Source organism: Hetaerina americana, unplaced genomic scaffold (assembly GCF_022747635.1).
Source record: "Hetaerina americana unplaced genomic scaffold, ioHetAmer1.1.p SCAF_2, whole genome shotgun sequence".
In the NCBI taxonomy this organism is placed as follows: domain Eukaryota; kingdom Metazoa; phylum Arthropoda; class Insecta; order Odonata; family Calopterygidae; genus Hetaerina; species Hetaerina americana.
In genome coordinates this window covers 19,128,840-19,146,586 of record NW_027286763.1, presented here as the reverse complement: position 1 = coordinate 19,146,586, position 17,747 = coordinate 19,128,840, and the positions used below count along the sequence as shown (strand labels likewise).

Here is a 17,747-nt window from a genome sequence, read left to right as displayed (position 1 = left end):
TACGATTAACTAATGGATTGGAATTCTACAGATGTGTAACTGCTTATTTGTATTGTAACAGTTGAATAGTATTTGTATGAGTGTTGAGATGAAAATACTTTGATCCTTTTCTGTCCAATCAAATTATTGGATTCCTATAGGTCTACTCAAGAGTTGGGAAAAGGGGGGGGAAAGAATTTTAATGGACTACTTCATACCATTAATGAGGGAGAAAGTTGGCCAGAAGATTTTGTCAGATGAGTTTTCGTTCCTATTTAAAAAAGGCAACTATATGTGGGGAACATAGAAAATAAATTTGATTTTGCATACAGCTTAAGTGGCTCTGAGGATAATCAACCAGAGGATGGAGAGTGGGGTAATTGATTACTTGGGGGATGATCATCGTGGGATCAGGAAGGGGAGAGGCACATGTGATGAGATAGTAGTAATCAGTTCAATCATAGAGAAGAACATAGAATACAATCGGAATGAATTGATTTGTTCAATAGATTTCAAGATGACATTTGACAGAGTGAATCCGGTAGAATTAATGAATGTATTGCAGGAAATGGGAGTAGATAGGAGGGATAGGGGACTTGGCTGCAACTTGTACAAAGGGTGTTAAAAAGTAATGGGAATTTTGTCTCAATCTCTTCCTCAATTTGAATGGCACAGTGCACCATGAGTTCATTCCTCAAGGTCAAACAATCAATAAAAGGTTCTACCTACAAGTTTAATGCCATTTGTGAGAAGCAATATGACAAAAATGTACATATTTGTGGCAAAACCATGGATTTTGCATCACAATGATCCTGCTCACACTGCTCACTGCTTGTTCATGATTTTTTTGCTAAAAATAATATTGCAATGAGAGCCAAGCCTCCATATACACTAGACATAGCCCCATGCGACTTTTTTCTGTTCTCAAAAATAAATAGAATCTTAAAGGGCCATTATTTTACAAGCATACATTGCTTTAGTAGATGAGACCAAAAATGTATCGCTGAGAGAGCTGAAAGCTATACCAAAGATTGAGCGAGTTCCATAATTTTTGAGGATTGGAAATAGCACTGACAGAAGTGTATAATATCTAGTAGGGACTGCTTTGAAAGGGATAATATTGGTATTGACAAATAAATAAAATTCTTTCTGGATGACTCAAATTCCATCTATTTATTGAACACACCTCATGTCTACCTCAGACTGCTCAGGTGGATGGAAAGTCCAGATGGGCAGTGTTAGGATGAAGCGCAAGGCAGGAGTGTCATTATCACCTGTGCCGTTAAACGTGTGTGTAGAGAAAATGGCTAAGTAGGCATTGAAAGAGCTGGAGATCAGGATGAAAGTCAGCGAGGAATTCATGAAATCATTTGAGCTTGCAGATGATCAAGCTTTAGTTTTTTGGTCAGCCAAGGAGTTGCAAACTATTGATGGATTGAAAGTTCATATCCTGATAGTTGTGGGATGAAAATAAAATAAATTTTATGTGGTTGGCAGGGTTTGCAAGGTTAATGCAGTTTTCTAGGAAGAGAAAAGCTCAGTAAAATGTTGAAATTGGAGGGTAAAAACTAGAGCAGGTGGAAAATTTTACTTGTCTCGGAAGTGTTTTGGACCAAAACGGTAAAAGTATTACAGACACAAGAGGAGACATTACATTAGGCATTTGTTAGGAGTGGCAAAATCATTGTTGTTTTGCTGTTGTGAAGCATATGTTCATCCAAAACCTACCTTAACTGATAGATTACCAATAATAATATCTCTCACTTCCATTGACGAAATCCAAGTGGATCATTCTTAGTGAACACCGATGTGCTGATGTGATTTTTCATCATCAATTAAAGGAGGGGCCCTCCATTAGAGTAGCATTAAGCTCACACCTTCATTTTCCCTTTGTGCTTGCTCAAGTACACCTCAGATTTGTACAAATTAATGTCATAGCTTTGTGTTTTCATTATAATACGTATAAATACATTTTCTTCCATTTCTGTTTTTTCATTAACTTTGGATGTTACTAACTCTGTAGAAATATGATTGAATTTGTAAAAGACATAACATTAACACATGCAACTTACACACTGTTGTCAAAAAAGGAGCACAAAAGTTACTCATTTACTTAAAAATTTTATCAAATAATAAGCTCATAAATGGCAAATTTCATTATTTTATCTCATTCTTCTTCAAGCATATTCTTTGGTCACAACATTAATGTTTACAAGCATGCATTTCATTGGAATTGGTTCGCCTGTTCGAGTCTCACCTAGTATTAAAAAAACATAACCACAGTTATTAACCTAGAGGTCGGTTTGGTTGGTCATGGTAGACTTCACACAATACTAAGCCCAATGGCATGCGAAATTCACCCATTGGGGTAGGAGGTAAAAATTTAACATATTGCCAGGATTGAAAATGAGAAAGTTTTAACAAAAATTTGATGAAAAAAGAATTCAATTTTTAATGCAACAATTTCAAAGTGTCAAATTCATGACCTGGATAATAATGCAATTTGAATGACAAATATTTTCTATCTTGTGAACTGGAACTAGAGACCTTTGAAATAGTGATGGAGAAACTTTCTGCAACAACTATTGTAAGCAAGATTTTAACTATTATTATTTTGCAATTCATTAATGCATTTTCATTAACTATTTATTTATTAGTCAGCTTTTCCTATCACAGATGTATTTCTGTGATCAAAGTCTTTAGGAGAACAAAATCGTCAAATTTGAACTCAATCCATTGCTGTTTAACGTGATGTTTGATTTGCAAGACCATGCAATGTATACAATCTTACCATTTCCTTTTTGGATGATAATTCTACTTCACAAATCAGTCTGTTATTTCCAAGAAAATTAATCTTAAATTCTTTTGGGTTATCATATGGATGGTTTATGAAATGTCAAATGAGCATAGTCTCTTCTCAATACATGTTTTTATTTCATTTAAATCTATATTATAATCTTCTTCAATTATTTAGTTTTTTGTACACAGCAATTGACAGTACCAAAAATGACATGTAATGCAATTCTCTGCTGCTGATGAGTATTCATAATATTTCTTCCTTTCCACTCTTCATCCATATCTTAGGTGGTCTGTATGAAAGAGAAAAATTAGTTATTGTAGAAGGAAGAATTTAATAAAATTGTATATATACCCGAGTTTAATACCTAGGGCAATAAAATTAAGTACCAGCACACCTCTGCACCAGTGCCCAAGTTACAAATGCTTGGTAGTGTCATCTTGGTAAGAGTAGCTGGGACAAGAATCCTCGGTACCAGTGCTTTGGGTAAGGATCCTTGGTAGGTATACAATATCACAGATAAGATATGTTAGAACTTTATTCAGTGATCATTGTGTATTGAATCTTGCTTGCTTCAATCATCTTGCTTGTATTAAAATGACTAACGATAAGATGCCTAAATCAGGTATTTATTTCTTTCTGATTTAATTGAAAATGGCGATTGGAACAAATATTCATCTATTACAAAATGAACAGAAATTAGGGGATACATTTGCCTCTTAAGATACTATTTCATAGTATCACTTCAATATGTAATCAGCGGGGGTGGTATCAAGAGCAAGAAATCTATGTACTGACTCCTAGCACAGGTACCAGTTCTAGTCATGATACATACTAATTTGGAATTTACTAAATTTATATCTTTCATATGCAGTGACTTTGTATTACAGAATCAATTAGCATATTTATCCACTAAGTATAAATCACTAGATTACTCACCCACTCAGTTATTGATGCAATTTTTTTGCATATTTCCCTGGCTAATTTTATTAGGAGAGATAGCCTTTCTGATCCTGATTCTACGCTATGCATAATTCTTTCCTATAGCTTAAGACAGATGTAATTATGAGTGCCAAATAAGGGGCTTGATCAGACCCCCCAAACGAATCCCAGACAGGTGCTGATGGCAGCTCAGCACCTTATTATGCTAGGATCAGTGTCCACCCCTGTGAATTCCCAACTTACAATTGCCCATGGCTGTAATGTGTCCTAGGACCTGGGCTGTCACATCACTCAAGTGTAGGAAGCTCGGATGCCAGTATGACACTACTTATGACTGAAACTGGTTGCAGTATGAACTGCCCAGCAGCAAAGCAGAAATGCCACAATTTGACAAGCTGGGCTCAGATTCTAGGGCCAGAGTCAGAGACCCTGGTCCAGAACCTCAATCCGCTGTCTATAGCTTTATTGGGGGAGGGATGGAGTCCAAATTCTCCTGATGAGGCCACAAGAACAGGTTGTGACATGCAACTTTATTTAGACCCTAACTACAGTCCCTAAGAGGCTGAAATTTCTTGGCATCCATTTGGACCCAAGCTTGACATGGGAAACCCATATACACTTCCTTTCAGGAAAATTAAGTTTGGCATGTTTCCTCCTACGAGCTTTGAAGAAAACAGTGTACAAAAACTTGATAATAATGCTTTACTATGGTCTTATCTACTCCAATATCACATATGGTATAATTCTCTGGGGTTTATCTTCCTTCTCCCGAGTCATATTTTAACTGCAAAATAGGGCTATTCACATCATTGCATCTAAACATCACATTTCATCTGCCATCCAATCTTTCAAGAACTCGGGCTGTTAATGTTCCCAATTATATAAATCCTATTCGTAATAGCATACATGAAAGAACATCTGTTAGACCTCCATATAAATTCTAACTATCACAGTCACCATACCAGAACCCAGACAAACCTGTATATCAAATACAATCGAATCAAAGCTGCAAGTCTAGGACCAAAGTCAATAGGAATAAACCTATATAATAAATTACCACAGACACCCAAAGACATAGGAAACATAGCACAGTTTCAAAGATAAATAAAAAAATTTCTAACTGAGAAAAATAATTACAGTTTATCCAAATTGGTCAATGATAAAATATGACGTATGTATAGAACAAAACCTATGAAAATACCTATGTGTTACTGTATATGATAAAAATGCATTTATGTTTATATAAAACACAGTAATCAACCTGAAGGTCGGTTTGGTAGGTGATGGTAGAGATCACCCAGTACTAAGCCCGACGGCGTGTGAAATTCACACATCAGGGTAGGGTCGCGAGATCCTTTCCCTGTGCCGGTTATGATTTCTCAGGAAGACTTGGTACCCGAAAAATCACATAGCATTCACATTGGGTGGAGCTGCAGGTGCCCAGAGTGCCTTGCCCGGGAATCGAACCTGGGACCCTCTGGTCAGTAGTCCAACGCTCTACCCACTGGAGACTACCGCAACCCATTTTGTTTATATATATATATATATATATATATATATATATATATATATATATATATATATATAACACTTAGCACTAGTGGACACAGACAAAAACACACAGAAACACACAAATAAGAGACTCACTATTTTTCGAATTTTCGGTGGACGTGGCCACCTTTATCCTGTGACTCCTCCACTAGGATATATATATATATATATATATATATATATATATATATATATATATATATATATATATATATATACACATATATAGTGGTTGGATGAATTCGTTAAATGAAGAACACAATGTACTTTTTCCACTGCTCTTTATTATGGTACTACTAGTTTCAATGCTTAGGCTTCATCATCAGGTACAAATTAGTCAAGTTGCAGTCCATTTATATACTATTCTAAGGGGTGGGTGAGAGAGGGTGAAGAAGAGGGGCTGTGATCAGCATTGATGGGTAGGAGGAGAGGGGGGTTAAGCATCAGGGCAGGAGATTAGGATATATGATAGAATCTTTTACATCCATAGAATATGGATGTTAAATATTACAAATTGTGTAGACTCCCTTATTAGGGATTTATTTCACAAAAGATAGCCAACCTCTTCCCTAGGGAGCAATTTCGAATAGCTTTTCACAATGCAAGCAACTTAAGATCATTCATGAATACTACAAAAGACAAGTGGAAAAACAAAATGAAAGTGGCATTCATAAGTTAACTTATAAGGACTGTAGTGCTATCTAAATAGACCAAGTGGGGAGATCATTAGAAACACGAGCAGAGGAACATGAACACTGTGTTAGGAAATGTGCCCTCACACAAAATCACTTCGCTAAGCATCTGGGGGAAGAAAATCATGGGAGTGATTTCAACCCAGAACTGATATACCAAATGGACAAAGGAGTTCTGCAACCATTTATAATTAATTCATTTAAAAGGTGCATTGAACTTATTTATTTTTACTTACGTTTATCTTAGTAAATGGAAGAGAGAAGAAAGTTAGGCTTTCCTTTCACTTGCAGCATATTGCAAAGAGAGGAATAATGTAAAAATTTCAAGATTTCTAAATACTGAAATGCCATAGATGTAGATGTGCTTTAATTTAAACCATTGCTAAGAATCAATTTAATGCAGAACTGGATATGTAAACTGGTCTAGCTGCATTCTCACAAATTATTGAAAATGGCAATTACTGAGTACAAGTTTCAAAATGTTCACCATTAAATCAGAGCACATCTACATGATATGGTTGTATTTTTATAACTTCAAGAAAGTATAAAATTGAATGCTCATAGAGCTAACATCACTTAAAGCATTTTTTCTCTCATTATTCAAGGTGTACACCTGGTATGATTCCTAACTTTGTCAATACTCGTTCATAAATGGCCCTTATTCACATTTTTTCATAATATATGTGAAAAGGAACAACATCAGTATCTAGCAGTTTCATAGCCAAGCTTTGAAGGTGTGAGGGCCTTAACAGACTATAAAGATTTAAAATGTGCAGATAATTGACAATTGTTAAACCACCATTGTTGATGGCAAGCAGGCGATTGCTCTAATGCTGAAGGTCTCTTTATATTATATGCTCAACTCACCTCAGCACATCACCCACCACCTGATGGAAGACATCCCATCAGAGTGCATGCCTTTTGGCCATTGATGCCGCATCTACAGATATTACAATCCATCATGCATGAAGTTCCCCGCTCACATGGTCCTTCAGGGCATGGTGGGATATTTTCTATGTTGTCAGTTATTTGGAAGAAAAATAATAACAGAGAATGAAATAATGTGTATACATTCTTTGTTGACTGGTATCAGCAGTATGGTGTTAATTTATTTTACATGGCAAAAAATATTATGTTTATTCACTAAATAAAACAATATTATGAGGCATAATGGAATTCATTTGCTATCATTTTGTTTCCACCTTATATAACATAAATAGGTTTTGATCATAGCCTCCACAAAGCAGTCTTCTAGCCCTAAATTGTTGAAGCCATGCTATAACCTGACTGCTGCACAAGATTTTTCATTGCTCTGTATATTTGATTGGATCAAAAATTTTTATCTTTCAGCTTGCGCAAGCATTTTAGGGGATGCAAAGGGAACTCAAATTGATTTCTTCAGTTCGTAATAAATCAATCATTATAAAACAATAGAATTCTTTGCTTTTTGATAAATATCATAATGAAATGGAACATATTTAAATGACAGGGTTGTAGTGATGTAGTAATAATTATACTTATAACATAATATTATTCCTCTGCAGTGATTAGGGCCTAATTATTTTTGCTGCCGCTCTTGAATGCAAAATTCAGAGTAGTAAAGTTCATTTGGATAGAAAGCTGTCCTGCAACAATGTTATACCCATTCCTAATAAATTTATTGAGTCGGTGCTATTATTTGGGTAACGAATTACGCATAAACAGGTCTCCACCCTGTATGATTCAGTGACATCCCTCTTCTTCTCATTTCTGCATATATTTCAAGAAAAAACTCAGTTACGGTCGGGAATGATCACTCATATGCTGCTGCTTATAGTAATTGGTCGATACCGACGGCTATCCGCAAAAGTCAAAAGAAAAATAGCCAGGGCTTCCTTAAAATCCAGCAAGGGAGGCAAACGTCCGAGCAGATTTTCACACTGACCCCACTGCCAGCAGGACTCTGCGCAAGGGAGCCAAAAAGGAAAAACGCATCGTGTGAATCGGGCTTATGATAATTGGATTGGACGAAAGGAATTTCAGAACAAATAATTTGAGTAAACGTAGGAGAAGGCTAGTCATACGGCAGTTTAATACAAAGTCAAAAAAATTGTGCTGTGAAGATATTAACGGAAATACAGTATCTAGCTCTCTTCCTCCAATTGGGGTGGTTTTACCGTTTAGTTAATTATATCACAAAAAGATTAAGTTTATTGAACAACTACCAATTGTCTAACTCTAAGCATCATTTTTGACGTATGTTTAGAGGTGACCAAGGGAATTTATTTAAAAAATTTGGTTGCATGGGAACTTCACTTAATATATGTATGTAAACACGGTTCAATACAAGACTTAAATCATGAAAAATAAATGTATTCATATGCTGCGTTTGACAGTGAGCTTTTGACTAACTTATATGTTGAATATCTCTATATGGTCCAAACCGAATAGGGTAGGGAGTTGTGTCAATCATCATGATTGGTTAAATAGTCAACGTGGTTAAGCAATATATTTGCATTGTGTTAAAGTTCCTACTTTAAATAATTAATCAATTCCAAATAAAAGGCTGAATTTTGTAAGAAACTGATAATTTGGAGAGTTTGAGACACTGAATCATACGGATTAATCTGGTCAAATATAGCTACTGCCCGGCTATCTGGTTGTACATTATTTCGAGTTCGCTTAATCGCAATGCTTCTGCAGCACGATTACAATTAATAAAGCTGTTTTTCAAATCGATTTATTATTTACTTCAGCAAATGTTAGCATTTAATGCCATCTTTAATAATTAAATGATGGTTTAAATAAATAGCTACATTACATTGCTGAACCATTCTGAACGTTTTTGCATTGACGGTGAAACATTCCTTGAAGGGGCTCGTCCATTTTTGTCTCATCAAAGACCTTGACCAATCCCCGTGTACGTCGTGATGATTTGAATGGATCAGGTTCATATGAAGGACATTATCTCTTTTTATTTGAGTTTACGTGGTTTGAATTATGTTTTCCAAAATCTTAGAATTAGAATGGAATTATTTTTACAATTTTCCAGGTAAATGTGACCTGAAAATTGATTTTTGAGACAAAAGAAAGCCCCAGAGGTTATTACGTCCAGCATTGCTGCAAATAAGTGAGTGATATGAAAAGGGTATGTATTAACTACGCACGTCGGATGACGTTGTAAATACAAAATTCCTGATAGTCGTAAAACCTGCGATTTTTGAAATCCATGATTATCGAACTCTAAACATACCGACATGAAGTTTTCATTACGAAAATCCTTATCGCCAAATAGAAGCCTTATACCGTGAAATGAATACTTTTGTCGATGTCGTAGATACACTTCTATCGCTTTCATATTAGAAAAGCAGATGAAAACCTTCGTTCAATTAAGCTTACCTGTTCCGGCAGAAACTAATCCCACTGCAACAAGGACGATCACTATAATTCCAAAACTCCTCATCTCGTCCTGTTAGTCTAGTAAAATATTATTCCGAAGCCTCTTAAGATACTACAAGAGCAGTTTTTTCGAAACAGCTTTATATTCGCCTTATTTTTCCGTCTAATCAACTCCGAGAAATATATTGCCTTCAGCCAACTATTGACCAATCAGAACGCAGCGACTTCCAAGCTTTATCATTTATTTTGTTTCCTCTTCTAATCACTGCGAGCGATGACGCATAAATTATGTCTCCATATTTAAAATTTTCGGAATATGGGAGTGAGAAGTACATCATCGCCAAGGCACATCAGTGGCTTGAAATAATGAGTTTCGTCAGGTCATTTGAATTCTTTGACCCCCATCGAACAATGGTGCAGAGGATGTACGTACAATATAACGGCTTGCCAACTTATCCGTTTAATTGCAACTTATACAGGAAAAGTGGCATCACTCAAAAAAAATAAAATTCGTTTAAAATACGAGCTTTTAACTTTCTATGAAAATAGTGATTGTGTATAAATCAATATAAGATAATATTTATATTTAAACGCTAATTAAATTTTAATTTTTTTATATAAAACTGGATTATCAATTGGATAAATCAAAAAATTGATCGCACACAAAAAATTATCTATTCTCCATTAGATCACCATGGTAATCAACTTGATATGACTTTTTGTTGCACATTTATTCATTTATTTAATGACTTTTTTATTGAGGCGAGATTGAGATTTAATAGCCCTTCCATCAAACCACTATACATACATACATTAAAGACCGTTAAAAAAATCCAAGCCCTAGGTCAAAGAAAACCCACCTTGGTGGAAATCGAACCCGCGATCTCTGAGTTGCCAGGCGTTACCCCATCACCACAGGGACCGGCGTATGAATCAAATAAATGAATCATGCTCAACAAAATAACATGGTGTCTGGTAAGATTTTTGCTTCCATGTGTTAAAATCATGAAGTAATTTGCATTCCTATTCAGGGATTGCAATGATATCAGTTAATGTTATTAACTGCCAAAAACTGTGCACAAAAACTTGAGTATTGAAAGAGCGTTAAGTTTGGGCTGACGAGTAACGGCTGTTGACGGCTTTTATTTCTCCTTTATAGTTAGTGTACACTTATTTTAAATAACTTCAGTTTTGAAAAATTATTTCCTAAACCTTCTTTTAACATGCAAATTACAATTTTATGACAGGAGGCAAGTATAATATTAGTAACAACCACGCAACCACCTGCCGAATCAATTATTAGCCAATGTCTTATTTGCGTCATTTTTAATTAGCAGAAACCCCAATAGGGGGGAGATTTTGAAAACACATGGCAAAAAATATGGAAGCTTTCTTCTGTATATATATATATATATATATATATATATATATATATATATATATATATATATATATATATATATATATATATATATATATATATATATATATAGCATTCCCGACGACTGATACAGTTTATGCATGGCATGTCTTATAAGACTAACCGGGAAATTACAGTAAGATGTAACGACGAAGAGAATAATTGGCGTGCGCGATTAAATGAAATTTATCAAATTAATCGAGCATGTGCAAGTAAAATGAACCCAATAAATGTGAATTTGGTTGTCTTTTAATGTTTTTCATTCGTTAATCAACTGATTGATCCTCCTATTCGGCAATTTTCTGAAACCTACACATAATATTCATGATGTGTTACACCTTCATGCAATGTGACGGTACGGCAATCCTTCCGGTGAAATAAATCGGAGGTAACACACGAGTACTTAAACGTATTATAGTTAAGTACTTACTCGTAGTACTTAAATGGGGACCACTGAAAGGGGGACATAAATCAGGGCGGAGAAATGTAGGATAGTGTCGTGGAATGTAAGGTTCATAGCTATTATTGTCATATACATGTCAGGTTCTTAGCTTAACTACGGGAAAACTAGAAAATGAGAAGGGGACGTATTTTCAGCGCAAACGAAATGAAATGGGCTTCAGAAGATGAATTCTGAGGAAACGGTGAGAGAGTGATATTCTCTGAAGTCGAGCCAAAGATAACAGGAGTAGGCACGGTACTGAAGGAGGAATGAGGAAGAAGGTTGAAAGAATGTTGGAAGTTTAACTAGAGTACCCTGTTGGTCCCGTTAGAATTACATACATATACAGGAACACACCCAAAAGTGGTAGGACTGATTTTTTTACAAGAATTTTATTGACGATATACTTACATCGACTAAATAATCTTCAAAGTATGCTCCTTGAGCTGCTACACACTTAGTATAACGTTGCTCCCATTCCCCGTACGCCCGCTGGAAATTTTCTTTGGGGATGCCGTTGATGACCCTCGTCGAAGCCTCTTGAACGGCCTTTATCGAGTCAAAACGTCGTCCCTTGAGCTGTCTTTTCATCAGGGGGGAGAAGAAGAAGTCCGGTGGTGCCAGATCGGGAGAATAGGGCGGGTGCGGCAACGTGGCAACGCCGTATTTGGCCGTTGCCTGTTGGTCGACACTAAGAATTTTCGGCACCATCTTGGCGCACACCTTGCGCATGGCCAAATCCTGTGAAATAATGCGTTGGACGTTGGATGCAGACAGACCCAACTGGTCTGCAATTTCTTCACTGGTTAAGCGTCGGTCTGTGTTCAGCAGTGTCCTCCTCTGTCCACATTCGTGTCGGTTCTTGCCGTCGACGGCCGTCCGGAGCGATGGTCGTCTTCAACGAGCTCCCTACCCTCTTTAAACAACTTGTGCCACTCAAATACTGTGGAACGGCTTAAGGCAGTTTCCCCATAAGCCTGCTTGATCATATCGAGGGTCTCAGTTGCCGTCTTCCCGAGTTTCGCACAAAACTTCACGGAATAACTTTGCTCTAAATTCAGATTCATTTTGTTTTTCGACGCGGACAAAAAACTTGCTTCACTAAAAACGGTGTCCTCACTCAACGACAGCCCGCAGGCGACTGAGGTTGTTGTTGGTCTGTTGCTAAGAGCCCCCTCCACCTTACCCTGCCAGGCAGACCCCCCTCCACCGGTCCGTTCGCGCCAGAGAAAATCAGTCCTACCACTTTTGGGTGCGACCCTGTACACGAATGCAGTGACATTAAAGGTATATATGCCGACGTATACAGGTATGACTCATAAAATAGTAAAGAGAACTCGCGTGGGACAACGAAGAGGCTTTCGGCAAAGTAAGAGGAAAAGAGAATCTTTTCATAACGGTTGACTGGAATCATTGGTTGGAGAAGACTAAGGCAGAAGCAGCATAGGGCTGGAGAAACGAACTGCCTAAGGAGAGAGAGGGACTAGTAGCGAGATAGTGCAACGAGAAGAATGCGATAGAGGCGAACACACTCTTCGGACAACATAAGCACAAATACGTAGAATATACCGGAGTGCAGAGCACGATATCAAATCAACTACAGCTTGGTCAGAGAGAGGTATAATAATTAAGCTAAACAGTTTAATAGCCACCCCGTCGCAAATATGAATTGATCATATATTTTCATTACCAAGTTGTCATGGAAAGCCATCTGCGTTACATTAGGATAAAGAGGGTAAAATATAAAATGAGATGGAACACGGAAACCTTAGATGAAAAATATTCCAGATAAAACTTCAGCACGGCCATCAACGGAAATTGGAGGGAGGAAACGGGAACCGTATACAAGGAAGATGGATTGATCTGAAAATAAGAATTGTAGAAGTAGTTAAAGAAAGGCCGCCGAGTTTCAATTGCCTTACCAGGAACTTGCTCGTTAGACAATTGAAACCCGGTGGCCTTGAATAACTGAGCAGATAAGAGACTCCCCGAAGTAAAGAGAAAATACGAAAACCCAAGATATGAAGATGAGAAGATCCCATATGATAAATCATGAAATGAATTCATTAGAGAGTAAAATGAGGCAAAGAAAGAGTGGTTTGAAAAATTCAGCGAAATGATCAACAATGGCATGAAGAGTGAAAGCACCGAAAGCGCAAATAAGGTAGAGAGGAAATCATTGAAATCATCACGCATGCAGATAGGAATTAACATACTGATAGAAGATGCAGATATAAGAAATAGATGAAAAGAGTTAATCGAAAAACTATAATAAGGGCCAAATCCACTGAACGAATGAGCACTGAGAGAGGAGGACGAGGTGAACGAAGATGGCCACGCTCAAGATACATATTTAGGTTAATTGAGAGACGACATTGACAGAGCAGTGAACTAAGAGAAATGTGAAAATGGAAGAAGAACAAGGATTCAGTAACCAAACACATTAACGGAATAATGACCAAGTCACTGGAAGGAAAAGCTAAGGATGTTCTGTTTGGAAAAAAATATAAGACTACCGTGGGACTTCGTGGAGTACAATGATTGCAATTCCAAAGACAACGAGAACTGACAAATGCTAGGAGCATCGAAACTTGGTTTTAAATTAACTGTTCATCCAAAATACTGACAAGAATAATCAAACTATCCTCCCCCACCATGCCTATCACTTCCTCGTTTGTTTTCCTCTCAGTCCACTTCACCTTTTCCATCCTCCACGCGCACATTTCAAAAGCTTCCTATCTACGCCTGTCATCCTGCTTCAATGTCCATGTCACCGCTCCATACAAAACCACACTTCATATAAAAATTTTAATGAGTCTGTTCTAAATATAGTATGCTTACTCAACGTCCCTGTCATTTATTCCATCCTCCTTCTGAAAGCTTTTTTACCTAGTATTATTCTGCTCAAGTCTTCCCTACTACTTTGACCATTTTGGTCCAAAACACTTCCATGATTAGTTAACTGTCCCAACTGCTCTAGTTTTTGCTCCTCTATTTGAACGTTTAACTAAGCCTTTCTCCATCTGGAAAACCGAATAACCTTTGTTTTATTTACATTATTCTCGACACATCTATCGCACTGAATTTCCAATTCATCCAGCAAAGCTTGCAATCCCTTGGTTGACTGACAAACTGAAGAGGGTAAAAAAACAAACTTTGCACTTCCACATAAAAACTTGTTTCCCGACCACGGTTTCGATGCCGCGCATCATAATCTGTTGTGTAACATGTGGTGTAAGATCCTACTTGAATAATAGTAGTTTCATGGCGTTCTGTTTTAATCTCGCCGTGTACTGTGATACACTCTAAATTTCTTGATTTCCTTTCTCTAAGTGGTAATTTGCTTTCTTATGAAGACCACATTCTCAGACAAACAGTTCCAAGTTGATATTTACTGCGCGATATTAAAACTACCCATATTCCGCCATCAATGAGACGTGATAAGACGAAGGTCAAAATGCCATCCGGGGGAGGGGGCATTCTTCGTTTTCCGCAGAGATTACTTTGACCTCGGGTCGCGTCGCATTGTAGGGACTTGTGAAGGGCTTCTGTCCTCTATAATTCGATATCATGAGAAGTTTTCGCGATCAAAATGCCACGAAAGCCTCTTTCAATATGTAGTACAGGTCGTTTGATAACACGCAAGAACGTCCCGGCCCAAAGTCTTTAAGCTTGTAAGAGCAAATATGTCTTGTACCTACTTGTCCTTCCAACGAACTACATGAAAACATTCATTTCACGGGCGTCAGCTCCTTTTCTTCTGCGCGTCTAAAGTATACTACTGTTAAAAATTCAAACCTTTTGTCTGTTTCGAGGTGCCCAGGCCAATAAATATTTGATTTTTCCTTCGTTGAAAAATGCTCTACCGACTGGACGACCACTCAGCCTTGCGATGGGAAAGATCTGATCTAATCAAATTCTATTTCTCGGGGCTCAGAATTTTATTCTTTGCAACACCAAGCACATTTTTCATATTAACCGAATCCTTATATTTTAGAATGAAAAACTTGTCTCAATTCGTGGGTCAAATTTATCTCGGAATGTCATGTTAGGAGGGCCCGTGTTATCTCTGAAAATAAAAAATCAATGCTATCCTAAGGTCAAGACTGTCTTAAAGTCCACGTTCTAAAATACTCAACAAAAAACTACCCAGAAACCTAAAATTTCATACATTTTACGATTTTTTTATTATCTGGAAGAGAAGAATATTGAATTTGCATTTTATTTAATGTGAAACACATGAATAAATTTTATGGACAATATAAAGGGATTAAAAATATTTTTGAAATGAAATTTTTGGAGAATGGCAAGGACCACGGCTCATTCATTCATTGTATATTCCTTTCACCACCTTATTTATGTTATTTTACAACAAATATATTTACATCCACAATTCCCCACAAAAAGCTACTACTTGTTATGATACATGTAAAAATTACTTATGAAAGTAACTCAGGGAATATAAATTAATCTATATTCCGTATTTCCCGGCCCAAAAGACGCATTTTTTTCTCAAAATTGTTCTCTAAAACCAGCCTGCATCTTATAGGTCGAAGGTAAACGTATATAACTTCAATCTATAAGCACCGGCCGATACGCCGTAAAAATAATTACTATTGAGTATTTTTTTCTAGCACCAGGCATAGAAATGGTTGTCTTTATCACAGCTTTCGATAATATCACTGTTTTGAGGCAGTACTAAGCAACGGAGTTTTAATGTTTTGTTGAAAGTACTTCCTGAAAACATTCACAAAAAATTGGAAAATGTATGTAATTTAGTACATTTAATGACATCTCACATTTGGTGCTGCTGCGAAACTTATACACGCTGGGATAACGGGGATGTTGCCCTGCTGCTAACATATACAAGTAAGTTACATACATTTCTCCCGAGAAACTCGGAGTCTACAGGCATGCAACCTTCAGTAGTATAGGAATGTCGTAAAGCCATAGAAAATGGTTGCTTCTATTATTATTTTTATTATTATTACATTGTACCTCGCAAGCCACCACCAGGGTGTGTGGCAGGGGTTCATTGCTACTGCTATTTGACAAACAATACTTTCCCCTCTAGCTTGAACGAAAAATATTATTTGGATCCCTTATCGTCCGAGGGAAAATGATATCTTAAATTTATCTCTTCTGCAAGTAATCTCTCTCATTTTACTTACTTCATCTCTCCTACCGTAGTAAAATGGAGCTAATAATGCATTTTCAACCTCATCGCTAAAGAGACGACCTTCTAATTTATGCAAGATATTTAATCTGTAGTTAAACCTTTGCTCCGTGAGTGATTCCGAAACAAGTTTCTCTAAGCTTCTCTAGATGCGCTAATTTGTGAATCATAACAACGTTACAAAAATCTATCTCCTCTAGGCTGCACGCGATCCAATACGGCAATAAATCTTACTTCATGAGAATCGCATATACTAGCGGTAATCTCCAAATGAGGTCTAATCCACGCAAGATTACATTGCTATTTTACCTCTTCGTCACAATTACCCTTCAAATAAATGCTAATTTTTTGTTAGCTTATGAAATAAAAATTTCGATAATTTCAAAATGATAACAGAAAATAGGCGTCGCATACATAGATTAAAATAATAATAACCTCATGGAATCTTAAGAGAGGAGATTACAATATTGCATTTAAACTTGAATTCATGAATTACACGCCAGAACATGGAAATGGGGCAGCTGAAAGGCGTTGTGACTCACCTCTGACTGAGAATATGATGCGAGAATAGAGGGTACTGACGGTGGATTTAGTAAAAGCAGATATGTTTATAACAACTTAAATTTATGTCCCCCTAAATGGTACAAGCTTACACCGAAACTAGCTCTTGAGTACGAAAAAAAGGCTATGACGCACCAACTCATGACGTCGTAGCGACGGAAAGTATTAAACGGCGGTCAATTTCTAATGTCAATGATTGACAAAGTACAGGAAGTATATTAAAACTGAGAATATGGAAAAGTGTTTTTAAAAATGTGAAATAAGTAATGCACTGAATGATTCGAAGATGAAACGGCGTGAAGGGATAGTGATAACCCCAGTGAAAATAATTGCGAAAATTACTTAGCAGCAGTGATGACGATTTTCTGGGATTTTGCTTTGGATGAACCTTGATATGCATGTAGCTACTAATTTTTTAGTGAAACAATTCAATTTTATTCGTATCAAGGGTTAACATGAAAATACTTTGATCAAAACAATTTTCTCTTTTGTTTGGAATATCCCACAGTAAGGAAGAAATAAAATAATAAATGAAAGTATTCATGAAATAACTTTAGCCTAAGTTATCATCATAGAAATCAAGAATATCACGCCAAGATGACATCGACAGTGATTGGTAGAATTACACAATAGCAGATGGGTTCTCAAAATTCTTCTGCAAATATTGGTTTACGAGTAAATAAATCATTCTTTAATTCCTCCTAAGCTAACAAGTGCAATGATGTGTGTATGTATATATGTTATTATTATTAGGTAATCTACCGGTTAAGGTAGGTTTTTGGATGGACAAAGCTACTAAATAAAACATT

The 17,747-nt window shown here is 36.6% G+C and overlaps 1 long non-coding RNA gene across 1 annotated transcript; it reads right to left on the bottom strand.

Moving 5' to 3' along the window:
* Positions 1-2,896: 2,896 nt before the first annotated feature.
* On the bottom strand, positions 2,897-9,504 carry LOC139687887 (uncharacterized). Its single transcript, XR_011700680.1, has 3 exons — positions 9,340-9,504; positions 6,829-6,974; positions 2,897-3,068 (listed from the first exon to the last, which is right to left on the bottom strand). It is a non-coding gene; the product is annotated as an uncharacterized lncRNA (long non-coding RNA).
* Positions 9,505-17,747: the final 8,243 nt, after the last annotated feature.